The sequence below is a fragment of the Tursiops truncatus genome, chromosome 17 (genome assembly GCF_011762595.2).
Source record: "Tursiops truncatus isolate mTurTru1 chromosome 17, mTurTru1.mat.Y, whole genome shotgun sequence".
NCBI classification, from domain to species: Eukaryota; Metazoa; Chordata; class Mammalia; order Artiodactyla; family Delphinidae; genus Tursiops; species Tursiops truncatus.
Window position 1 is genome coordinate 7,305,155 of NC_047050.1, and position 27,162 is coordinate 7,332,316.

General features: G+C 41.9%; 1 protein-coding gene and 1 pseudogene across 1 annotated transcript in view; one reads left to right on the plus strand and one right to left on the minus strand.

The window, feature by feature from the left end:
• CA8 (carbonic anhydrase 8) overlaps positions 1–27,162 on the minus strand; it is a 299,496-nt gene that overhangs the window by 131,602 nt on the left and 140,732 nt on the right. The window lies entirely within an intron of this gene.
• On the plus strand, positions 572–26,095 carry LOC117308742 (ubiquitin-conjugating enzyme E2 variant 2 pseudogene; annotated as a pseudogene).

Here is a 27,162-nt window from a genome sequence, read left to right on the forward strand (position 1 = left end):
AGAACTGACATCCATTCCCTTCAAAGGCACCGTCTCACTGTTTTCTTCATGGAGCCCCCAACCCCCCGGGGAGCCCCACCCCTTTATCTCCAACTCACCAAGGCTTTGCTGACCCCTAATCATTTGCATTTCAAAGCTCAACCAATCTCTCTCTAACACTGCTCTCACCGTATTTCTCTGTTCAAAATCTCTAACTTCCTTCATTGCCTGCCCATACAGGGCTTAAATTTCTCCAACCCCATCCTTCCCCAACTATCCCCAAATACTCAAATCAAGTGGGACTCCTGACTCCTCACAACACCCTCCCCGTCCCTTTTCTGTTCCACTCACTTGGAATGCTGTTCCCCCCATCTTGCCGCTTACCCAAATTCTACCCACCCTCCGAGGCCTCCACAGGCATCTGATAGACAGATAGATTGGAGCTGGAGATAGAGATAACATGAACCAACAGATACGAAGGGAAAGGGATAACAGGTCTCTGTCCTAAACCACTAACCAAAAGTAGGATGAGTCCAGTTTTAGGTGTCGAAAGTTACATCATTACAATCAAACTGGGTCCCATCAGTAAGAGATGCAGAACCAGAATTGCCTGGAGAAGCAGGGGCTCGAGGTGCAGACTGCAGACATCCCTAGATACCCAGAGAGACAGCCTTATAAGGTCAGCTCACCCAGGGGTCAAGTCCCAGAAGAGACCAACGGAAGGGTAAGGACTGAGCTTTGAGTAAGGGTGAGATGAGGGAAAGGGGACTATCAAATACGCAGGAGGAAACCCAGAAAATTCCAAAGTCCTGTTAGGACCAACGAGAAAAGACTTTCTGGAAGAAAGCGTGGTTAGCAGAGTCAAGGCTCTACCACAACAAAGCGACAACAGCTACAAAAAAAAAAAAGAAAAGAAAGAAAAGAAGGACAGAAAGAGACTTTGGACTGATGTCTTTAAGATAATTGAGAAGGCGGCTGCAATACAATGAAAGGAGCAGAGGCAGAGTGTAAAGACATCAGGATGAACAAGTGGGGCAGGGCCAGCTCAGCCTAGAACGTGGGTAGTGAGCATCAGAAAACAAATCGAAAGGTAGCTGTAGGGAGGGCTGAGGGATTTTTTTTTTTAAATAAGAAGAATCAGTTTGCCTGAGTTTAAGAAAAATTCATCTTTCACTTGTAGTATTCCTTTTTTTAAAATTGAAGTATAGTTGATTTACAATGTTAATTTCTACTGTACAGCAAAAGTGATTCAGTTATACACATATATATACATTCTTTTTCATATTCTTTTCCATTATGGTTTATCACAGGATATTGAATACAGTTCCCTGTGCTCTACAGCAGGACCGTGTTGTTTATCCATCCTATATACAATAGTTTGCATCCGCTAATCCCAAACTCCCACTGCATCCTTCTCCACCTCCCCCATGGCAACCACAAGTCTGCTCTCTCTGTGAGTCTGTTTCTGTTTCGTAAATAAGTTCATTTGTGTCGTCTTTTAGATTCCACATGTGTCACCTTTTTTTTTTTTTTTTTTTAATTTTGCGGTAAGCGGGCCTCTCACTGTTGTGGCCTCTCCCGTTGCAGAGCACAGGCTCCGGACGCGCAGGCTCAGCGGCCATGGCTCACGGGCCCAGCCGCTCCGCGGCATGTGGGATCTTCCCAGACCGGGGCACAAACCCGCGTCCCCTGCATCAGCAGGCGGACTCTCAACCACTGCGCCACCAGGGAAGCCCCACATGTGACACCTTTAACTTGTAATATTCTTTTAATCTACTCTTTTAATGGGCAAAAGTAAAACCTGAAAGAATCACAGGCTGCTATAAGTGTTGAAAAATCAGAAGTATTCGATGCACCTATGACAACAGGTGTAACTGAACCTGAAAACCATTTTCCTGAAAACTACAGTCATCAAGACCCTTCCTCTGAGCTAGACCACAATTCAACACAGTCACAGAAGAAAAGGGGTCACCAAGAGCACGTCCTGGTTTTTGTGCCCTGACTTAACTGCTTTCCTCGGTCCCAGAGAGTCAACCGTGAGAGTTGTAGCAGATCTCCCACTAGGTTTTGAGTTTCCAGAGCCAAGTTTCTCACCCGGCTATTTCTCACCCTATCACACCCAAAATATCCATTCTCAGCGCACTGGGAAAGAGCTACAAAATTAGAAAAGGAAAAAGAAAGGTTCACGTCTCGACTACACTTAGGATACTGAGGGTTGAAAGAAGGAAGACGTTAAGTATTGGAATTTTTAAGACAAGAAGACTGAAAGTGAAACGTCTGAGTAACAAAATGGGAGCTTTGAAAACCAGCAGAGAAAGCACCCCTCTCTCCATATCCACTCCTGACTGTGCGGAGCAGCCATCCATCTGCAGATAAATTGAGATTTAGTGTATATTATTTTCAGGTGCTGTGGCACTTAAGATGTCATCGTCAATATATCATGCCGCTATGATTCAGAAAAGGACATTCAAGGTGTAGACATAGAACAGTGACAAAGCGCTGTAAAGCAAGGAATGGAAAATAAATTATTTGAAACTCTACCTCTAACTGTCGCCTACTTGTCACATTTGCCTAAACTTAATGATGTACTTTCTGATATCGGAAAAAGAGAAATAGGAGGCTGTGCTGGAGCATTTCAGGGCAACTTCATCTATTAATATATTAATATCAAAAGCTACTTATATGTTCTTAGGGTTCAGAATCCTCAATTTGAAAAGGCACTAGTAAATCAACTACGCTTCAATTTTTTTTTAATTTTAAAAAAAGAAAAGGCACTAGTTTCATGTAATTTATGAAAACACTTTTTCCAGAGCAGAATGATTTCCTCTTTGCTAATTTCCTTTTGTTTACCTCGATTTTGCTGCCTTCTTAGGAGCAGGGCATCGCAGTGTGGTTAGGGTTCTTTTCCCAAAAAACAAAGCTGCCCTTAGGAAATTCACTATGGAAGGTTGGAAAAGGCTCACTGGAGCGAATCGAAGAAAAAATACATCATTTTGAAATATTTTATATTTAATGTAAGATCAGAAGCAGTTAAAACTGATTCACTGACATTGGTTTCTTGGTTTGCCAGGAAATATCCTCTGTCTTATTTGTGGGTTATGGCTGCAATTAAGTCACTATAACTTAGATCCTCTATATTTCACGTGTCATTCTATAAAATAAAGAAGGTAAAGGGACTGTCAAAGGGTCTTGGTGTTATAGAATGTAAGTCATCTAGAGACTGCATCTGTTATTCGATCCCCCTCTGCCCCCAAATGAGAACCACATTTCACAACAGAGCTCTAAAATAATCAAGGCATTCATCAAAACATTTACTGGGCACCGATAACATCTAGGGTTTTAGTGTGCACTGCTTTCAACACTGGAAATACAAAGACCTCCAATAGTTTTATAAAAGAATCCAGGGCGTGAATAAATAAAAACATGAAATTGATAGTTCAACAGAAGAAAAAATGAGCACAAAGGGTCTGCGTGTCCTGTAAATGACAGAGGATGTTCTGAGTATGTGTATTTATTTAACGAGCACTGGTACTACCTGCTCTGCCAGGCGCTGTTCCTAAAAAACATCACCTCGCTCAGCCCTCACTATCATCTTTACAATGGTAGATGTCATGACTGCCGCCAACCCTGCATCTTTTTTTTTAATATATAAATTTATTTTATTTTTATTTATTTTTGGCTGCATTGGGTCTTTGTTGCTGCGGGCCGGCTTTCTCTAGTTGTGGCGAGCAGGGGCTACTCTTCGTTGTGGTGCAGGGCTTCTCATCGCGGTGGCTTCTCTTGTTGCGGAGCACGGGCTCTAGGCACACGGGCTTCAGTAGTTGTGGCACAAGGGCTCAGTAGTTGTGGCTCGCGGGCTTAGTTGCTCCGCCGCATGTGGGTCTTCCCAGACCAGGGCTCAAACCTCTGTCCCCTGCATTGGCAGGTGGATGCTTAACCACTGCACCACCAGGGAAACCCCAGTCCCGCATCTTAATGAGAAGGGAACGGAGGCACAGAGGGGGAAGCAGCCTGTCCAGGGTTGCACAGCTGACAAGTGACAGAGCCAGACCTGGTCCCGGGAGGCTTGGCTCTGTCGCCTCTAGGCCGCCTCTCTCCTCCAAAGAGGGAGGGTAGAAGACTGAGTAGGTTAGAACTCTCAGCGTGATTGTTCACAGGACACGCGGAGGAACGACAAACAACGTCCTCTGGAGAGACAAGGAAAACCAGGGAAGAGGAATGGAGAATGTATGACCCAAGAAATGGCTAGAATCCAGCCAGGCTGTGCCCAAGGCCAAGAGCACACCCAGTGTGAATGAATGCTCTTTTCTCACTACAAGCTCCTAGGAAAATTATCTGAGCCCCCGGGGGTCTCAGCTGTAAAAGAGAGATCAGACCACCTAACGTGTAAAGCTGTTACCAGGACAAGGGATCTTATTTGGAAAGTTCCTGGTAAATTGCAAGTGGGTGCTGGCTAGAGCCAATTATGGTCAAGAGAAGCGGGAGGTGCCAGGGAGAGTGGGCAGGGCTGTATTTAAACAGCTCGATCTTTGAAAACGGAGGTGCGCTCATCTACCTGCTGTCTGGTTATTTTCTCATTATGCTGCCTGAGCTCACTGTTTATTTTCTTTTTTTTTTTTTTTAACAACTTTATTGGAGTATAATTGCTTTACAGTGGTGTGTTCATTGCTGCTGTATAACGAAGTGAATCAGCTATACATATACATATATCCCCACATCCCCTCCCCCTTGCATCTCCCTCCCACCCTGCCTATCCCACCCCTCTAGGTTTATTTTCTTAAGGTTTAACGATAACTAATAATGTTTCTTTCCATTATAGAAAGCCAGATCACCAAAGTCAGTCAGCCGTTCAAAGGCCTCCAGGAAGTAGGCTGATAGATGAGGGAAAGATGGGATGGGGCAGGAGGGAGGGGCTGTGAAACAGGGGAATCGGTGCCCTGCCCGCGGTGCCTAAACTCCCAAATTTAAAAAGCACAGTGCCGGGCTTCCCTGGTGGCTCAGTGGTTGAGAGTCCGCCTGCCCATGCAGGGGACACGGGTTCGTGCCCCGGTCCGGGAGGATCCCACATGCCGCGGAGCGGCTGGGCCTGTGAGCCATGGCCGCTGAGCCTGCGTGTCCGGAGCCTGTGCTCCGCAACGGGAGAGGCCACAACAGCGAGAGGCCCGCGTACCGCAAAAAAACAAAACAAAACAAAAAAAACAGTGCCAACGGAATCCAGCCATAATCCAGCCCCAAAGGCGACCGGTTTGCAGCCCCTCGGGAACATCGTTAATATTCCAACAGCAAGGTCTCCTGCCTGGAAGCGAAAATAAAACCATCGGAAAGGGAACTGTCTCTGCTTCCCGCCAGGACATCCTGCCAATCTCCCCTCCTTCCTCCCGAGTCAACACCTGCCTCTGCTCTGTTCTTCCCTGGCCCCGCGAGGGGCCTTGCCCCATCAGTTCTGCGGCCGGACACCTCCCTCTCTAATTAGCTCCTTGTCATCACCATTTAAATATGTGCATCATTTAAATACGTTCAGATTTTTCTCATCCTTAAAAAACAAACACTTCCCTGACCTCAAATCCTTCCTACTACTTTCTCTTCACAGCAGACTTTTCAAACACTTGGCTATGCTCCCCATTGACACTTCCTCCCTGCCCATTTCCTCCACGATCCACTGAAATCCATCTCTCATCCTATCACTGTAGTGAAACTGCTCTCGCCAAGTTCACCAGAACCTTCTTCTAACTCACATCTCTGGCTTGGGCTGACTTGACGGCTCTACAGCATCTGAGACCCGCCTGTTCTCGAACTGCCCCTCCCGGTGCGTGCCTTGCACCATGCTCTGTGGGTTTCCACCTCCTCAATACCAGTTTCATCTCAGGCCTCTCTACTGGTTTGCTTCCCCTGACACCCCCCGAGGGGTGGTACCATCGGGGCTTCATCCTCTCACCTCTTCTCTTCTCATTAAGCATACTCTTGCTGGGTGACCCTGTGTCTTCAATTGTCACCTAGATGTCCATGATTCCAAAGTCAACATCTTTAACCAAATCTCTGTCCTGAGTCTAGATCTCTCTACTAAACTGCCTACTGAAATATTTTATAGTTAGCATTTCAAAACTGAAGTCCCTCCACCATCCCTCAGACCTCTGTCCCCCTCTTTGTTCCTAGCTCTGTTAATGGACCCAAGCCCAAAACCTCTTCTGTCCTCTTCTTCCCTTACAAACAAACAAGAACTATGTCCTGCAACTTCTACAACTAAGAAATATAGCCACGTGAATGTGATGAAAAAATTTTTAAGTATTTCTTTATTAGAGAACTTGGAGAGCTTGTTCTAATATCACTGCTCAAAGTGCTTGACCCTCGCTAGAGCATTAATTTAGAGGTGTGTTCAGAACAGAACCAGACCAAGGAGTTGAAAAGGCCTTAGTGAAAGCTAGTGTTCACACTAAAAAATAAGAGCGACAACCAGGCAAAGAACATTCTATTAACTCTCAGAAATCTACAAAATTGAAGAAATGATAGGCAACTTTAACAGAAAAGAAATTCTGTAAGTATTTATAGAAATTCGTATGTAAAGTTGATTCACACAAAGAGTTTTACAAAATCAAAAAAAAAAAAAGAAAGAAAAAAGAACTATGTGCTGACATTTTCTACCTCCTTACCATCTCCCAAATGCATCCACTCGGCTTCCACCCACGAGCAATTCCTTACTTTAGATATCCACGATCTACTGCTAGAATTACGGCCCAGGTCTCTTAACTAGCCTCCATGCCTCCAAGACTGGCTTTTCAAATTCATTGCAGAGTCCACCTTGCAGTTATGTCATACTGTCCGCCTGGGAAAGTTCATCAGAGGCTTCTCCCTGTCCATAGGGCACAGTCCTCGCAATGCACTAAAAGAATATATCTTTCTATAACCTTTGAAAGTGTGGCAAATTTGACTTATTATGTATTAACTGTTTCAGGTGAGTTGGTGATAAAAATTACAGTAATAAGTTCTTTTTAGTAGTAAGAACACATAGAAAGCAATCTTAATTGTATTTAAAATTCAGAACTATTTCATTTCTCTGCGAAATACCACTGTCAATTTTCACCCTCCAACTTTATTATATACCTAGTACATTGCCTCACAACCTAATTTTCAGAAACAATATTTTTTTAATCCAATTAAAATATTCAAAAGATTACGATTTATAATAAAATGCATTTATCTGAAAATGTTGAAGAAAATCCATTTTAACCCTCACTGTGCCTGGAAAGGTACCTGTCTGTGGACACAGCATACGCAGAGGCTTTCACTTCTCGAATGGCAGTTATCTAGAGCAAAAATGAGGACCATTTTATTAGAAATATGAGAAGGCACATATTGTAGAGGGAAAACAATGGTAGTTGGTCTGGGTCTCAGCCATTACCAACGTAACCTTGGGCAACTTATTTAATGCCTCTTGACCTGAATTATTCACCTGAAAAACAGACATAACATCTACCCTTAAGGGATGTTTTAATGATTAAATAAGATATGGCACGTACCTGGCACACGGATGGCCTTCAAAAGTGTTAACACTGTCCCCACAATTCCCTGAGTACTGCAGTAAAATGAATCTTGCATTAATCCCATGGCTATGAGAAAATGCAAGGGACAGAAAACTTTCCAACAATATAAACGTCTTGCATCTTCGAATTATTGTGAGAAGAGTGAACTTTGACAGGCTACACAACTAGATGAGAACACAGGAAGGCGGCCCTAATCTTATGGACAAAAAGTTCTGTAAAGATTGACACCTATGCTTTTTCCCACAAAGTGCTTCCTTATTTATATAAGTTTTGTTATTAACTTTAAAATCATAACGAATTAATCCAACTCACTTGTTGCTCAAGACAGTTGCACAAAGAACCATTCTTTAGCAAACTCACCATAAACCACGTCACTTCTCAGTGCTAATTAAAGGGGACCGTGCTTCCCAGGGCTTTGTGTAAAACTTTCCTGCCAACACAGGAGCAAGGGCTCTAGGGAACCAAGTATGAATCAAATTATTTTAAAGGACATTCTAGAAAATTGGATTGTGACTTATTACTGACCTAAAACACAGAGTCCAAGTTTCTTTTCAATGCTGTGATAAGGTAAAGTATCAATTTCCTTGATTGATGTGGAACTTGTACCAAAACAGCTCAGGGCAAAAAAGGTCAGCTAGGAACAGGAAAAACATCAGTGGGTGTGCACCAGAAAAGCACAATTCTGATAGGAAACTTCACCTACATTTACATGGCGATACACTGTAATTCTGTACAGCTCATTCTGACATAGGGGGACAAGCATTTCTAAAACAAGATGGTTACGTATTGCACATAATCCAAAATGTATTATCAGCAATGCTGAAGTGCTTTAGATGCTCAGAGGGCAGATATGGGAACACCAATTAGGAAATGAGGACTTCGCTTACGCCCGATCTTGCCTACCCCTGGGCCTGCCTCTCCAGGACTTGGGGGAGTCTCTGTTTTACAACACTCCTGATTCCCCTGGTCCATGTAGTCACTGTTGTCTAACCAGTACATACGCTCCGCTACTCAAAGCCTTTATCATCTTGGCCACCCAAAACTGTCCTCCAAAACCCTATGCAAATGCAAATAATAGAAACAAAATCATTGTTTTCTGTAAGTTTTAATTACTGATAGCATATGTGTTTTAGAGAAATGAAATATATTAAAGAACAAAACTCTGTTTTCATGTGTATATATACTCTTTGAGATGGGTCCCTTAGAAAAGCAAGAGCCTTTCTTGCTCTAAAGCAACATAGCTGGACTTCCCTGGTGGTGCAGTGGTTAAGAATCCGCCTGCCAATGCAGGGGACAGGGGTTTGAGCCCTGGTCCAGGAAGACCCCACAGGCCGCGGAGCAGCTAAGCCCGTGCACCACAACTACTGAGCCTGCGCTCTAGAGCCCGCGAGCCACAACTACTGAAGCCCGCGTGCCACAACTACTGAAGCCTGTGCGCCTAGAACCAAGAGAAGTCACCGCAGTGAGAAGCCCGCGCACCGCAATGAAGAGTAGCCCCCGCTCACCGCAACTACAGAAAGCCCGCGTACAGCAACGAAGACCCAACACAGCCAAAAATAAATACAATTAAATCTTAAAATAAATAAATAAATAAAGCAACATAACTCGGAAGATAATTTTGCATCTAAAATTGTTATAGAGGTATACAGTTGTTTTATTATCTTTGCTTTTATATAACACAGTACTAGATATTTTTAATGAATTTGCTATTAAGCCTTTAACAGGAATAAAAGTTCAATAAAAACGTGTTCTCTGGGAAAATGGGAAAGCTTTATACTTGAGCACTTCATAGCCCATTTCCAATAAGGCATAGTGATGGAGACACACGTAAGGACTAGCAACTCTGTACCAAGGCAGACATTCAGCTCATGATGGCAGCCCTACTGAAAACATACGGGTATAAAAAGGTAAATTAAAGCGAGAAAAATAGAATCACTATAGAAAACAGTTATTGAGCACTTACTAATTTAGCTACCCTGAAACTAAAAAGCCTGGTACATTTTCAAAATAATTCCAGAAGAGTTATCTTGTACAGCAAAAAGCCACTTTTTCAGATAGGCATCTAACTGGTTTAACTGGATGATCCTTCTCTCAGGAGACACAGCTGACTTGCCCTCAGCATCCTTTCTTCCAGGCAAACAGAAACCCAACTGCATTTACACAGCAGCAGGTCAAGGGCTAGTGGGAAGGTTGGACCCCTCCTCAGCCCCATGGGGTGAATCTTGACCAAGCCAAGACTATTCCAGCCTCGTCTTTTCCCTTGAAATGACTGTTTCAGGAACCTGTGTGCACAGAAGTTCTGGCCAAAAATACGTGAGGGAATTCCACTCGAGGGTGGAGGTGAGGAAGACTTCTGGGAAAACGTTTGCTAGTTCCTGAAAAGAGATTCAAAACCTGATAAGAGCGTGGATTACTACAGCTACTTTGGTGAACTACTTGACAGAGTCCGCTAGAACTGAACTCTGACCGTCCTGTAACCCCGGATATACTCCTAAGTATAGGTTCACCAAAAGGCTAGAATATTCAGAGAAACTCCATCCTAACAGATCAGATATGAATGCAATCCAAACATCTATCAACATTTGAAAAAATATACTATAGAAAATTCACATAATGAAATACCATACATGAGGACAAGTAAACAAAAAATACACACTGCAATGCACATGAATCTCTAAACATAATGGTGAATAAAAGAGAGCTGGACACAAAATAACCCATACCATATGACTCAATTTATGTAAAATCCCAAAACAGGTAAAACTTACCTATGGTGTCAGAGTCAAGACCATGGGTAACCCTGGAGGGGCCATGAAGGGAGAGTGGTTACTTTGTTTATTAATCTGAATGCTGGTTTCATAGGTTTGTTCACTTTGTGAAAATGCAACAAATCGTACACTTGTGATTTGGTTACTTTTCTGTCTATATGTTATTTAGCTATAAAATTTTTACTTTAATTAATAGAGATGGTATGAAAAACACAACTGATAAGAGAAGAAAATTGATAAATTAGCCTTCATCCAAATCAAAAACTTTGGGACATCAAACAACACCATTAAGAAAGTGAAAAGGCAACCCACAGAATGAGAAAAAATATTTGCAAACCATATGTCTGATAAAGTACTTGTATCAAGGATAAGGAGCTCATACAATTCAATAATAAGACAACCCAATTTTTCAAATGAGCAAAGCATTTGAATAGAAAGATATATGAATCATCAGTAAGCACATAAAAAGGTGTGCAATATGATTAACATTAGGGAAGTGCACATCAAAACCACAATGAGCTACCACTTCAAACTCGCTAGAATCGCTACAGTCAAACAGGCAAACAATAACAAGTGTTGGCCCAGATGTGGAAAACTGGAACCCTTACACACTGCTGCTGGTAAGACTGTAAAATGGTACAGCCACATTGGAAAACAAATTAGCAATTCCCAAAATGTTAAACAAAGGGTTAGCATATGACCCAGCAATTCCTCGCCTAGGTATACATATCCAAGAGAAATGAAAACGTATCTCCACACAAAAACTTGTACACAAATGTTCATAGCCACAATATTCATAATAGCCAAAAAGTAGAAACAAACCAAATACCCATAACAGATAAACGAAATGTGGTGTATCCAAGCAATGGAATACTCTCCAGCAATAAAAAGTAATGATACAGGTTACAACATGGATGAATGAACATCAAAAACTATGCCCAGGGAAAGAAGGCAGTCAGAACAGACCCCATATTACAGGATTCCATCTATATGAAATGTCCAAAGTAGGAAAATCCATAGAAATAGAAAGCAGATTAGTCGCTTGCCTAGGGGAGAGAGGATGGAGGATGAGTATTTCTTTGGGGGGATCAAAGTGTCCTAAAATTAGAATATGGTGATGGTTGCAAAACGCTGTAAATATACTAAAGCCATTGCCTTTTATAATGTGTAAAATTCACCCACTTTAAATGAGTGAATTTTATAAATTATAACTCATTACATGCCAGAGAATAAAATTTCTCCTCTTACGACCTTTAACCATTAATCTGTGAGGATTGGATGTCTACAGATGATACAGCCATTTTGCAACTGTGAGTGAAAAAAACCAAAGGGAAAAAGCCAAAATGCTAAAATGGCTTAGCAGAAAAACAGAGAGAACCTGGCCTTTGGAAACACGGCTGAGCAGCTGGAAAAGTCCTGGAACCCTGGACCTGCGCTTTGGGACTCCTTGTAATGTGGCAGGAAAACTTTCTCTTGTTATTTCTTAGCTGTGTCTTCCATTACTCGTCTGAAACTAAGGCACTCCTATGAAAGAGATGTAGGTTGCTGAGCACTCCATTTGTTACTTACATCAAGTATTTTACACGCATGCGTAGCGTGAATAATTTCATAAGTAAAAGAAAATTTTCATTACAATCCAAATGTGGGCTTCTGACAAAATCTAATCGTTTCTGAAAATAAAGTTATACCTAAGAGTGGACAAAAGCAGATTGAGCTTTCTGCTCTGATACACAGCTTTTCACCGAAATATTTTAAGGGGCATTTTCTCTATATCATCACTTTATAATACCCTGAAAAACAAACACATGAAGAATGTAAACCAATTACCAATGAGCATAAAATATATCATCAGCTAAGGTGATTTCAGAAGTATAAATCTAATCCTAAACCTCTTATACTCACATTAATATTTCTTAATAGGCAGGAGATTTTATTAGTTTATTATTAAGGTGATTAGTATAGTAAGTTTCAAGAATGGATTAATTGAGGATGTAGATAAGGACAATATATACTATTATTATAGCTACAATCGGAATATGTCAACTAAGGGCGTAAAATAGCCCCTCCCTAGGATCAGGAATGTAGTTTCCCCTTGGTGAAGTCTTGCCTGATTAGGCTTACTTGGGAACATAACATATTCCTGTGATATTGACCAATAAGTGATGGTGAGAAGACACCAAATTAAAATTGCCACTGGTATCCCATGACACTGGATGAAGAAAAGATACCACGTGGTCTTATATTAACTCATTTACCTAGAGCCAGATTTCAATGGATACGTAAGTAAATACCATCCGCTGCTGTAATAAATCCTGGTCTGTGACCTCCCTTCTGAGTTACAGAGCTGCATTTCCAGATTCTTCCTAGGCATTTCCACTTGAATGAATGGCAACTGTCAAATCCAAAACATAGCAAAGTATACACCACAATTTGCTACCAATACAGTCCCTTTCTGGAGTTCCTAAAAGCTCCACCATTCTTCCAGTTACTGAGGCTCACAACTCAGCCCCTGATTCTCCAAACAAAGCTCTGAATGTTCTCTCCCCACATCCTTTCTAACACATGCCCTTCTTTTTCTTGTCAGGGCCGTCATCCCGGTTGACAACGTCTGAACGTCATGCCTGGATTTTAAAATGATTTCCTAAAGGGCATCACCTCTTCTGGTCAAGGCAATTGATTACATTTCCCCGGAAGGAAAGTATTAGAAGGGAAGTGATTTTTTGCGTATTTTGTCATGGGTGTACCTAAACCTGCCTGGAACATACACAGTAGGTGCTCAATAAATAGTTGGCGAATGAATGAAGAATTCACAGCTGTGAGGTGTAGAACAGCGCTCCCCACTGCTTTTAGTAATAGACCACATATACGTGATACATCCGACAAAGAGAACTTCTCCACGGAAACCTGTCATTCAGGAGCCTCTGCTCTTCGTCCTCAGCCTGCCATTCTAAAGCTACCTCCAGCCAATTAATTTCCAGATCCCCTAAATTCCAGCTAGAATAGATTATATTTATATGTTTACACATACATGGCGTATGCGTATACATAACCACATATATGTATTAAATTACTGTGAAACGCTATGGAGAAAAACAAATTAGAGGTGGACGTGGACTGCATGCAGGCTAAGGTTAGCTTCACCGATTATGTGACATTTGAATAGAGACCCAAAGGTGCTGAAGAAGCAGCCATGTGGCTATCGGGGGGGAGAACATTCTAGACACAGAGATGGCAAGGCCAAAGTCCCTCAGCGAGGACTTTCTGTCTTACATCCCCAGCACCTGGTATTATGCCTCGAACTTTCGGATCTCTGCTTTCACCCACTTGTTTATATTTAAGGCCCCCTACATGCCAGGAACTGAAATTCTATTAGAAGTCAAACCACACTTCCAAACATGAAAATTCCTACAATTTATCTTTCAGCTGCCTTATATACAAATCTCAAGCAATCTCCAATTCAGCATGACTAAGCAGACCTTGACATCTTCCCCCCAATTCCCTCTCCCTCTTGGCATCCCCAAGTCCTTTAACAACAGCCAATGCTCCCAAGCCTCCCAGTCAAAATCTCCATTCATTTCTGACACACATAATACAATGTACCAGCTCACCGAATATTATTCCCCCAAAAAATTATAGTAGCTGGTCAGCCCACTTTTGCACCTACTATCTTTCCCAAGCCACCAAAAAAGAAGGTCAGAGAGAGAAAGGCAGAATCACCTCCATTCTCCCCAATCTTTGTCCCCACCGGACTCACTATTTATTCAATAAGAGATGCCACCTACGTGGTTCTGACATTAGACTCAAACAACTAAGGATAATTCTTCCTACAGAGAGGGCTCAAATTTAACTAGAATCAAGAAGCAAAAAGTCTAGTTCTCCAGAAGCTTTTCACTCACCCGGATCAGTAATGCCAATAAGACAAATTCTAGTCATCTAAAGTAAAATTCCACGAACTTCAAAATAAAGTCTCCATTAAAATTGAGATGGATGTAAATGTAAATATCCAGGTAAGCCGAAGCATCTTCACTTGCTGCTTTCACTGTCAATACCTTTTTTTATTTCTGCCACTTTCTTTAATTTTTAAAATACAGAAACTTATGAGAGCCATCAGGTGCACTGACAGGTCATGGACATCTATGTTGGAAAAAAACACCGTGTGAAGGGTGTGACAGAGGAAGAGACAGACTCTGGAACAAGCAACGGACCACAGCAACGTGTAGCAATTCCAAGGAGCACAGACATCAAGAAAAAGCCCCTCGAAAAACACCAAAATGGAGAGGTTCTGCTGGGTGTTGCCCAGGAAACCCAGGCAGAAATACGTATTACCCTGCAAAGATCAATAAATTCAGACCATTAGACTAAAGACAGGGAATGGAAATTACAAAGCTGAAAATGTTTTCCCTTGAGAACACAAATCAACTCCAATTAACAAGTAAAAACTAAAATCTAGTCATCTTTACTTTAACTCACTCTTCCGCTGTGTGGAGAAATATTAGCTCTAATTAAGACTCAAATTATATAAGGCTTAGTATAGCTTCAAACATTTTCCTCTTCACCTACAATGAAGGGCATCTTTTCAATTTTTCAAAGAACTGTGACCCCAACTACTATTATTCTTTACCTAATTTGAAAGTGTGCAGGGATGAAAAGCACTGTAGGTAGTAATAGGATAAAACGGCACCTGTTAAAATAGTATCATTTATTAATCCAAATTAATTAGCTTCTCCCCAGCACCGTCCCTCACTGTCTGACTCCCTCTTTTTCCTATTAGTTGTGCCATCACTATTTCAATTACTCGCATTCCACTTCTCAGCATCACATTGGTCTTTTCTAATCACTCATCAAGCCCTATCCCCATATCCTCTCCTACATCTTTACACCCACCTCTTCTCTTTCCATCCATGTCATTCTTATCCAGCAAACTCCTACCCAGCCATCAAAGCCCAGCTCCAATATCCACCCCTTCCCACAGTTTTTCTCTGAGCCCAGGAGAAATCCATTATTCCATGATGTATGTCCTCCTTTATAGTTCATCCCTTAAAGCTATTTTCATATATAACAGTCATTTTTAATAGGGAATGGGAACTTCTTCTAGATCTAGATTATTTCTTATTTACTGCCCTATAACAGCACCAACCACAGCAGCAAACACATAGGAGTTGCTTCCTACGGATGTTGTGAATTGTTTTCCATTGTCATGTCACCTATCGATTGTTATCATTTCATACGTTTCTATCTTAATTCTGCCTCTTCCACCCAGACAACAGAATCATTAAAAAATGCTGTCTAGGAAAACATAGGCAGAACACTCTGACATAAGTCACAGCAATGTCTTTTTTGATCCACCTCCTAGAATAATGAAAATAAAAACAAAAATAGGGCTTCCCTGGTGGCGCAGCAGTTAAGAATCCGCCTGCCAATGCAGGGGACACAGGTTCGAGCCCTGGTCCAGGAAGATCCCACATGCTGTGGAGCAACTAAAGCCGTGCGCCGCAACTACTGAGCCTGCGCTCTAGAGCCCGTGGGTCATAACTACTAAAGCCCGTGCACCTAGAGCCCATGCTCCGCAACAAGAGAAGCCACCGCAATGAGAAGCCCCACGCACTGCAACGAAGAGTAGCCCTCACTCGCCGCAACTAGAGAAAGCTCACGCACAGCAACGAAGACCCAACACAGCCAAAAATAAAAAAGTGTATTTAAAAAAATAAAATAGGGCTTCCCTGGTGGCGCAGTGGTTGAGAGTCCGCCTGCCGATGCAGGGGACACGGGTTCGTGCCCCGGTCCGGGAGGATCCCACATGCCGCGGAGCGGCTGGGCCCGTGAGCCATGGCCGCTGGGCCTGCGCGCCCGGAGCCTGTGCTCCGCAACGGGAGAGGCCGCAACAGTGAGAGGCCCGCGTACCGCAAAATACATACATACATACATACATACATACATACATAAATAAATAAATAAATAAATAAATAAAGTAAAATAAAATAGACAAGTGGGACCTAATTAAACTTGAAAGCTTCTGCACAGCAAAGGAAACCATAAACAAAACAAAAAGACAACTCACAGAATGGGAGAAAATATTTGCAAACAAAGCAACCAACAAGGGATTAATCTCCAAAATATACAAACAGCTCATGCAGCTCTGTGTCAAAAAAACAAACAACCCAGCCAAAAAATGGGCAGAAGACTAAATAGACATTTCTCCAAAGAAGACATACAAATGGCCAAAAAGCATATGAAAAAATGCTCAACATCACTAATTAACAGAGAAAAGCAAGTCAAAACTGCAATGAGGTTATCACCTCACCCCAGTCAGAATGGCCAGCATCAAAAAAGGAATGAAAGTGGGTCATGTGTAGAGATATGGATGGACCTCGAGTCTGTCATACAGAGTAAAGTAAGTCAGAAAGAGAAAAACAAATATCGCATATTAACGCATGTATGTGGAATCTAGAAAAATGGTACGGATGAACCTATCTGCAGGGCAGGAATAGAGACAAAGGGAACAGATGTGTGGACACGGGGGGTGGAGTGCGATGAAATGGGAGATTAGGATTGACGTGTGTGCACTGCCATGTGTAAAACAGAGAGCTAGTGGGAACCTGCTGTATAACACAGGGAGCTCAGTTCAGTGCTCTGTGATGACCGAGATGGATGGGATGGGGGGGGCGGGGCCCAAGAGGGAGGGGATATATGTATACATAAAGCTGATTCACTTTGTTGCACAGCAGAAACTAACACACTGTAAAGCAACTACACCCCAATTTTTTTTAAAAAGTCTATGAACAGTAAATGCTGGACAGAGTGTGGAGAAAAGGGAACCCTCTTACACTGGTGGGAATGTAAATTGGTACAACCACTATGGAGAACAGTACGGAGGTTCCTTAAAAAACTAAAACTACAACCTAGGGGTAAGACAGGAATAAAGACACAGACCTACTAGAGAATGGACTTCAGGATATGGGGAGGGGGAAGGGTAAGCTGTGACAAAGCGAGAGAGAGGCATGGACATACATACACTACCAAACGTAAGGTAGATAGCTAGTGGGAAGCAGGCGCATAGCACAGGGAGATCAGCTCGGTGCTTTGTGACCACCTAGAGAGGTGGGATAGGGAGGGTGGGAGGGAGGGAGACGCAAGAGGGAAGAGATATGGGAACATATGTATATATATAACTGATTCATTTTGTTGTAAAGCAGAAACTAACGCACCATTGTAAAGCAATTATACTCCAATAAAGATGTTAAAAAAAAAAAACCCTAAAACTACAGTCACCACGTGATCCAGCAATCTCACACCTGGACATGTATCTGGAGAAAACCATAATCCAAAAGGATACCTGCACCCCAGTGTTCACTGCAGCTCTATTTACAACAGCCAAGACATGGGAGCAACCTAAGTGTCCACCGATGGAGGAGTGGATAAGGATGACGTGGTACATATATGTACAATGGAATACTACTAGGACATAAGAAAGAATGAAATAATGCCATTTGCAGCAACATGGATGGACCTAGAGATGATCACACTAAGTGAGGTCAGACAAAGACAAATATCATATGATATCACTCATATGTGGAATCTAATTTTAAAAAAAGATACAAATGAACTTATTTACAAAGCAGAAACAGACTCACATATGTTGAAAACAAACTTATGGTTATCAAAGGGGAAGCCTGGGCAGGAGGGAGAAATCTGGAGCCTGGGATCAACACACATACAGTGCTATATATAAGGTAGGTAACCAACCTGGACCTACTGTATAGCACAGGGAACTCTACTCAGTATTCTGTGATAACCTATATGAGAAAAGAATCTAAATAACAATGACTACATGTACTGATATATGTATAACTGAATCACTTTGGTGTACACCTGAAACTAACACAACATTGTCAATCAACTATACTCCGGTAAAATTAAAATATAAAACAACAACAAAAACAAATGCTGTCTTCTTACCTTTTATTTTTCTCACAGAGTTTGGCCATAAACACAGACACTTAACCAATGTTTGCTAACTGAATGGTATATATCACTCCACCATCTTGCCTTCCTAACAGACTCAAAACTTGTTAATGTCTTTCTACAAAGCAGCCCACTGAGCTCAGCTGAGGAAAAGGCAGCAGGCATCACCACAGCCTTTATCCCACTAGGACCCAAGCCACTGACCACACAGTCGAGCTCTAGATCAGTTAGATCTCGATCTTGCTGTTCCCAACAGCCAGATTGGGAACACAGTTAAAGAATGTCGGGCCGATAAGCTAATTAGGAACAATGCCCACTGATAAAAATCTGGAATGCTTGTTCTCCATCACAAGGTGAATAAGTGATATTTGTGTTTAAAAATTATTGTAAAATATTTTCAGAGCCGTACAACCCAAATTCGGAACAGGATTAATGATTTCAGCCCTGGACCTGGGTCATAAGTTTTGAAAAGAGAAACATCCATAAACTTCCCTCAGTTATACCTTGTGTTTAAACAACTGCTGAGATGGTGAAGCGGGCAACAACCCACCCAAGTGAATCAGAAAGAAAAAATAAATAAATCCTACACATGCTTCAAAATCCTGGCTCACTCCAAGCCCCAGCTCCTTCTAGAAAGTGGAAGACTGTGCGACTATGTTAGGTACAATGGACCTGCAGGCAAAAAGGGATGTGGTCCCAGGTGGTTAAAAGGGACAAACCTGCAGCAAAAGGAAACAGGACTTCCTTCACTGATGCCCCGATGCGGTTGGTCTCGTGCTAGTGTCCAGTGCCATAGAACTTTAAAGGGCGCTTGGGAGAATTCTGAATAGTCTTATTAACAGGAAATACCTCTTCTCTGTTCCTTGTTCCCATAAAGAGGGATTTTCCCAAAAGAAAGCTAGCCTTCCTCTCCACTCCTTCAACCAACTCCACCCTCCTCTTTATTCCTCTTTTGAAATCTGAGCTAGGCTTAGAGAGCAGGCTAATAAACCCAACCTGTAACTTCTCACCGCCCCCCACCTCCTCACCTCCCTTCCTTCCCTCCTATCTCGCCTCCCTCCACCCACTGCCTGTAACTGAGCAGGCTGACTCCCTCATACTAAGCTATGTCTCCAGTGTCCTTCATCCATAATAAAGGTGATGCTTTGTTCTCCGTTATCTGATGACTCTCACGATGTCTACTTCCTATTTGCTCAGGGCTCAGGCTGGGGAGAAGCAATCTCTTTATGGGATCTCCCCAGAGAGCTCACCAATTTATAGACCCACCAAGGAATATTCATGGGAACTACATGAACTCTGAAGCCAGATAAATTGGTTTCCACTGAATAAACTCTCTCATACAGAGAGCTAAGTGATTCACTGAGCCAGGTTTAGAGAATGCACTTGCCCTACGGTGCCCAAGTGAAAACATCAATTCAGGGGTCCCCAACCCCCAGGCCACAGACTGCTACCGGCGAAGCTTCATCTGTATTTATAGCCGCTCCCCATCGCTCGTGTTACCGCCTGAGCTCTGCCTCCTGTCAGCATTATGGTGAGCTGTATAATTATTTCATTAAATAGTACAATGTAATAATCATAGAAATAAAGTGCACAATAAATGTAATGCCCTTGAATCATCCTGAAACCATCCCCCCGCCCCGCCACGGTTATCCGTGGAAAAACTGTCTTCCACGAAACCTGTCCCTGGTGCCGAAAAGCTTGGGGACCGCTGCATGAATTGATAAAAAAAAAAAAGTTCATCTTTCATTTATCAGGTCTCATCATTACAAATGTCTTTCTTTTATACTTAGTGTTTGTAATGTTTATAGTCAACAGTTTAAAATCTGGATTTCTTTGTTTCTACTCATTTCAAGGCTTCTTAAAAAAAAACAAAACAACTGTACTGGCCCATGCTACAACATTTGCATCCAACACTAATTATGCCCTTAAAATGCTTTTAGGAAACACTTTAATACCAGATTTTGTAATGAGTAACACTATTTTCCACCACTATATTCAGTGAACCGTGCTTCCAACAGTATACGATTAATTTTTACAGCCTCTCCCTAAGTTTCACAAGGGTGGGAACAATTGTATTATCCTTATGCACCAGTGAAGGAATTGAGGTTAAACAACCACACAGAAGTCCAACAGCAAACACCCTGGTGAACTGGAGTCAGAGTGTAGCCCTCCCTGACTGATAATCTATGCCACCAGAGCAGGCTGCCTCCTAGGGGACCACGGCACCAAAAAGTCCAGTTCCCCATAGGCTTCATGCTACTTTGCTCTAGGATTCCATAGTGAGTTTTTGTTGTGTGTAGCCTTAAGAAGCTGAAAGGAAAAATGTATTCAAGCACAGGAAAGCAGTGGCCAGGACAAAATTATCTTACTAATAACTTCACTGTGCCATTTTAACTTATCATTCTTAAATACAAAAAGAAAAACAACCAGAAAGACGTATGCAGTTTTTATACTGGTTAAGATCTTATGAAGTTAAAAACCTCTTAACATCCTTCTATTCAATTAGAAGTTTAATCACACTGTTTACACAGGAAATATTTACTTGATTTTCACTACAAAATAAGCTGATAATATAAATGCTACTGCGTGTGCACGCAAGCAATCATGAAGAGATGTGTCAGGAAAAATGACCAGGAAATGACATACTGACTAGACTTGTAGAAGATAATGTATTCAGGGGAGTAGGGGTTTAAAAAAAAAAAAAAATTTCTTCTCCATTCATAGTCTCTGCGTTTCTTACCTGTATGAACAAAAAATGCTTTTGGTTTCCCCCTCACGGTATTTTCACCAGATTTTTATCATCACAACCACAATGACATCCCCCATCTCTTCCTAGTAACAGGAAGTACATGCTGAAGGGTTTACTCTTTGCCAGCCTCTGAGCTAGTTTCAAGCCCCTTTTACAGACAGAAACATCGAGGCTGGAAGAGGTTTACTAGCTTGCCCAAGGTTGCAGAGCTTGGATTTCAATCCTGGTTTTCTGACTTCCAAGCCCAAACTCCTTCCAGCTACACCATCCTGACTCCCTCCCACAAGGTTCCACTGTTAATCAAGGCAGCAGTACTGGTGCCATGTTCTCCGGCTGCTTCCCAGAACCTAGACCTTTCCCGACTCTTCCCCACCATCAACACTCTCCTATCCTGTCTCTCACCAATCCTAATGTTGTTAGGTTATCCTAGTTACTCTAGCTTACAACTACCTATAACAGGGTTGTACCTAGCACAGTGCCTTTTGCAAACTAGTTGATAAATATTTCACTTAGCTGACAATAATTTATATCTCAAATAACATACTGGCTTTCTAATAAATGTCTTCAGAAGTCTTCCTCTAGATATATCCAGAGAAAACCATAATTCAAAAGGATACATGCACCCCAGTGTTCACTGCAGCACGATTTACAATAGCCAGGACATGGAAGCAACCCAAATGTCCGTCGATAGATGAATGGATAAAGAAGACGTGGTGCATATATACAATGGAATATTACTTAGCCATAAAAAAGAAGGAAAGAATGCCATTTGCAGCAACATGGATGGACCTAGAGATTGGCATACTGAGTGAAGTAAGTCAGACAAAGACAAATATCATATGATATCGCTTATATGTGGAATCTCAAAAAAATGGTACAAATGAACCTATTTACAAAACAGAGTCACAGATGTAGAAAACAAACTTAGGGTTACCAAAGGGGAAGAGGAGGGGAGGGGGATAAATTGAGAGATTGGGATTGACACAGACACACTACTATATATAAAATAGATAACTAACAAGAACCTACCGTATAGCACAGGGAACTTTATTCAACACTCTGTAATGACCTATATGGGAATAGAATCTAAAAAAGAGTGGATATATGTATATGTATAGCTGATTCATTTTGCTGAACAGCAGAAAACTAACGTAACATTGTAAATCAACTATACTCCAATAAACATTAATTTTAAAAAAAATCTTCCTCTAATTAGCTTTAAATAGCTGGAATTTGTATACTATATAGACAGGAGAGAGGGGATGAGGCCCTTTACATGGCACAGAAACCCTCAATTAAGTCTTCTGAACACTCATTGATTTAGAGAAAAGCGGGGAGGAGACAAATTATGAACACTGCACCTGGACTCCCCCAGTGTAACAAACATGCCACGCGTTGTCTATTGCCCTCAACTCTATATGCCTATCACTCAGCCCACGGCCTGAACAGCTGGTTCCCCAGAAATACCTGTTGATTGACTGAATGAATGCATGGATAAACGGAAGAACGGATGGAGATGAGTTAAAGATGACCACTCGGTTATGAACTACATATTTAAACCAGAGTCTATTTTTATTGGAAGGCCTATTAAGAGACGATGTATTTTACTGGAGGATTTCGATCTGTAAGAACCCAATTTAAAATATTTTCTACATGCAGCAAGTCTAGAACCGCCTATAAATTCATTATATGTCATATTCATTTATAGGAACTGATTTTTCATTTCGCACAAATTTACCTTACATAGCAAAGTCAGCTACCATACTAATGTTTCTTTCAGGTAGTTTGCCAAAAAATCTCTCATACATCCTCAAACAATGACAATGAATAATCTACTATAAGAAATCCTTACAAAGATAAAATTGAAGGTAGCTTCAAAGTGACTACCTGAAGGTCAAGTTGGTCTTATACAATTCTATTTCTAAGAGGAAATGGCAGGCTGCCAGATCACGTGGTACCACTAAAAGAACATTTCTGTGCGTTCAACACCATAACTTATTTTCTACTCGGTAAACTGTGAGGTTTCTGCTCCAAATACATTTTAATAAATGAAAAATAAATAAATATGCTGAATCAAAGCAGGAGCCATGATTTTTATGGAATAAAAAGGCAAGTGTTCATTAGAATTCAGGAAACATAAAATTTGTTTTTATTTTTCTTTACCCAGATGGGAGAGGGAGTTCCCACAATTACGACGACTGAAGGGGCCACAGCACAGGGATCTAATTCCTTCATCTGCTTACCCGTGAGGCTCAGCCTGCTAGTGCTGTGGACAATCCCAGGACCCCCAAATGATAATAAACATTATGGTCAGAGCCTGCTTCTGGTCAAAATGATAACACTTCCCAGAGAAGCTGTACATTCAAATGTGAAATTGTTTCCTTTAGTGTCAGTCTTAACTCCTTTTAATGGCAAGATTCCCTTTTTTTCCCATTAAAGCAATCTCAATCCAAAGTTGTAACTACCGTGGCAAATAAAATCTCAAAGTAGAGCTGCTTTTCCGAGTAAGAAGTGGCTTTGGAAGGTGGAAAAAGCATCCCTCAGAGCAGAAGTCAGTTCACAGGTCTCACGTGTCCTCTGTCATTTCCTGAACCAGTCACTTCCCCCCCCAGACCTTGCGGAGCATCTCGGCAGAGTGGGTTTGGGGGGCGGGAGGCAGAGGGAGGGCAGAACTAGATGGTCCGTTAAATCCACCCCAATTCTCAGGGGGCAGCAAGGTTCTACCTTCGAGACCACATACCCCTGTACCTTCACAAAGCCCATCTGAGCTTTGTCTTCATAGCCTGTAAGATCCAGGCACAAGGCCACAGCTTCACTAGAACCCTTCCGAGCAAGGTTAAAACACGCTCACCTCTAAATGGGGCTGCATGCAGACATAAAAGCCCTCCCAGGGGCGGCGGAGAGGGAGACAAAGACTGTGGTGCTGTCTCCTTCCATCTACACCACCAGAGACAAGACCAGTAGTAAAGGATAATTCTTAAATGGAATACTTATTTAAACAAAAGGCACTCTTCTTCATCCAGGCCATACATCATGGTTTCCTATAAGATGCTCTGTGACTCCTAACTTTTTGGAGCCCCAGATTTCTCCGAGGTTAAAACAGGAGTTTGGAAAGTTAGTTTGATACACCCTTTCGAGGTGATCTCTAGAGTTCTTTTTACAGACAAATTATCTACATGCCTTATATGTCTAATCCTCATAATGTTTTTGTTTTCGGGGGTTTTTTTGGCCATGCTGCGCGGCCTGCAGGATCCTAGTTCTCTGACCAGGGAGCAAACCCGTGCCCCCTGCAGTGGAATCATGGAGTCCTAACCACTGGACCGCCAGGGAAGCCCCCTCATGATAGTTTAACTCACTGAAGTCACCCTATGACATTTCCTTGGAAAGGCAATGAAGTCTCTGTTTTGGAAGAGGTTCACAAACTCGAAGCTCAACTTGGGATGCCCGTGGAAACCAAATAACTTGAAAAGATCATCAATTCACTATTAACCGGGCAAACTCTTCCTGGTATCTCCTCGGAGTAGTAAAGCAAATAAATAAAAATAAATATATTTCTGTCAAATGAATATGCAAATCACTTGGAGAGGCAGCAGCCCAAAAGCCAGGTCTTTTTCACTGAAAGAACACTTAAATAGCAGACACTACTATCTCCCTGACAAGAAAAGAAGAAACGCAGGGTTATCTGGAAACCCAGGATATTGGGGGGTAAGGTATAATATTCAAGATTGGCACTTTATTATGAGATACATTCTTCATAATGTTTTGTCGGCCTATTTTGCAATCAAGATCTGGACTCTTCACAATTACAGACTCCTGCTCTGCACAGTGGAACTCTATCAAATGCACTCAGCTTTCCATAAACAGCTGGCATGTGGCTCAATTATCACCGAGCCCTTCAGAGTACACAGAGCAAGACCTGCTCTTTAAATACAATGTAGATAAAGATAAGAGTCTGCCCTACAATATGCTGTGCTCTATCTGGATAATTCACTCTCAAATTGTAAACTTTTAGGCCAAAAGGGCAAGAAAGTCAAACCTGCCGTACACGATCTCCAGCTGGTCTGTGGGCAGGATCAGTGCCCATCCTAAGAAAACTATCCTTCATCTGGAGTGAAATGAGACAAACAGAAATAATGTAGGGAGTTTGTTAAAAGCTCAGTCTATTCAATGCATAGGCCTAGGGACTTCCCTGGTGGCACAGTGGTTAAGAATCCGCCTGCCAGTGCAGGGGACACGGGTTCGAGCCCTGGATGGGGAAGATCCCACATGCCGCGGAGCAACTAAGCCTGTGTGCCACAACTACTGAGCCCGCGAGCCACAACTACTGAAGCCCATGAGCCTAGAACCCGTGCTCTGCAACAAGAGAAGCCACCACAGTGAGAAGCCCGCGCACCGCAATGAAGAGTAGCCCCCGCTCACCACAACTAGAGAAAAGCCCACACGCAGCAACGAAGACCCAACGCAGCCAAAAATAAATTAATTAATGAAAAATAAATTTTTAAAAAATGTATAGGCCTGTGTTTATTCTGAGACCATATCCTTCCTACATTTAGCTATTAAATTAGAAATGTTCTCTTTACAAACTGATGGGGACAGCAGAGAGTTATAATGTTACTTGAAAAAAAATAAAACTTGGCCACTCTGTTGGTCTCCCCAACCCCCAATTTTTTTTTTTAATTTTGCTGCTCCAGCATAAAATCTAAATGCCTGGGATGTACTTTCCCATAGCAGTATGAAAGTAGCGATTCATGTGCAAAGATTAATTTACCAGGAGTTATATACACAGTTAGGCTACCTTGAAGTAGCAAAGAACATGACGGTCTCCACATACAAAATGACGAAAACACAATACATAGCCTGAAAGTTGAATTTGAACCTAAATACCTGGAAGTTCCTCCATTAATTAGATTTGTAACAAAATTAACATGAACAGAATAAATAATTCTAGTGATACGGTGGATGCAGAAAGGATACTGCTATTAGCAAAATCACAAAATTCATACAGCATTAAAGTTGTACTTCAAGAGCTAAGACATCTAATGCCGTCCAAAGAAAACATGCAGCTACCACCACCGCCAGGACAAACATACAGGAATTAATTTGACTGGATCCCATCCTTGTTTTAAATCAACAACATTCTACTCACGTTTGCTGTCTTGATTAAATATCTCGATGCAAAATACCCACACATTAAGAATTCCAGCTGGTAGACCTCACCCAGACATTTGTAAGAATATAGTTAACACGTGCAAACCCATTATGTTTTCGGGTAATGGGTAATGGGAAGAAAAGTGCAGCACAATTCTCCTTTCTCTTGTTAAGGCGCTGTCATTTAAGCAGAAACCTGGAGTATTCGTAATAGAATTCGGTTACAAGATGAAAGCATGGCAAAAAATGTCAGGTAGCTGTGGAAGCATGTGTGTTTCTGAAAACTATCAACCCCAAGAAGGAAAAGCAGAAAGGACAAAGCTTTATCTACTTTGCTGAGTACAAGAGCTGCAGTTTAAATTGTTAGGGACTTCCCTGGTGGTCCAGTGGTAAAGAATCCACCTTACAATGCAGGGGACGCAGGTTTGCTCCCTGGTCAGGGAACTAAGATCCCACATGCCGCGGGGCAACTGAGCCCACACACCACAACTCCTGAGCTCACGTGCCTCAACTAGAGCCTGTGCGCCCCAAACTACAGAGCCCACATGCTCTGGACTCCACGTGCCACAACTAGAGAGAGAAAAGCCACACGCCACAACAAAAGATTCCACATGCCTCAGTGAAGATCCCGTGTGCCACAACTAAGACCGACGCAGCCAGAAAAATAAATAAATCTTTTTAAAAATAAATAAATAAATAAATTGTTTAATGTCACAAACTGTGTTAATATTTGAAGTGATGTGGGTGCTGACGACTCGTAGCATCAAAAATATATTCAGGATTGCGTTTATACCTGTATTTATAATTTTAAAAAGTCAAGAGGGGAGCTTGATGAGCTTCTGTTAAAAGCCATTCCCACATTATATGTAACAGACAAGGTAATTGTTTGTTTACAGATGGCTGCTGAATAAACCATCCATTTAAGTTTAAGTGAGATCAGCAAAAAGGAAATACACATTGATGTGTCTTTTGGAGATTAAAGTTAGTCTTAAAATGTAAATAAGATATGGAAACTGTC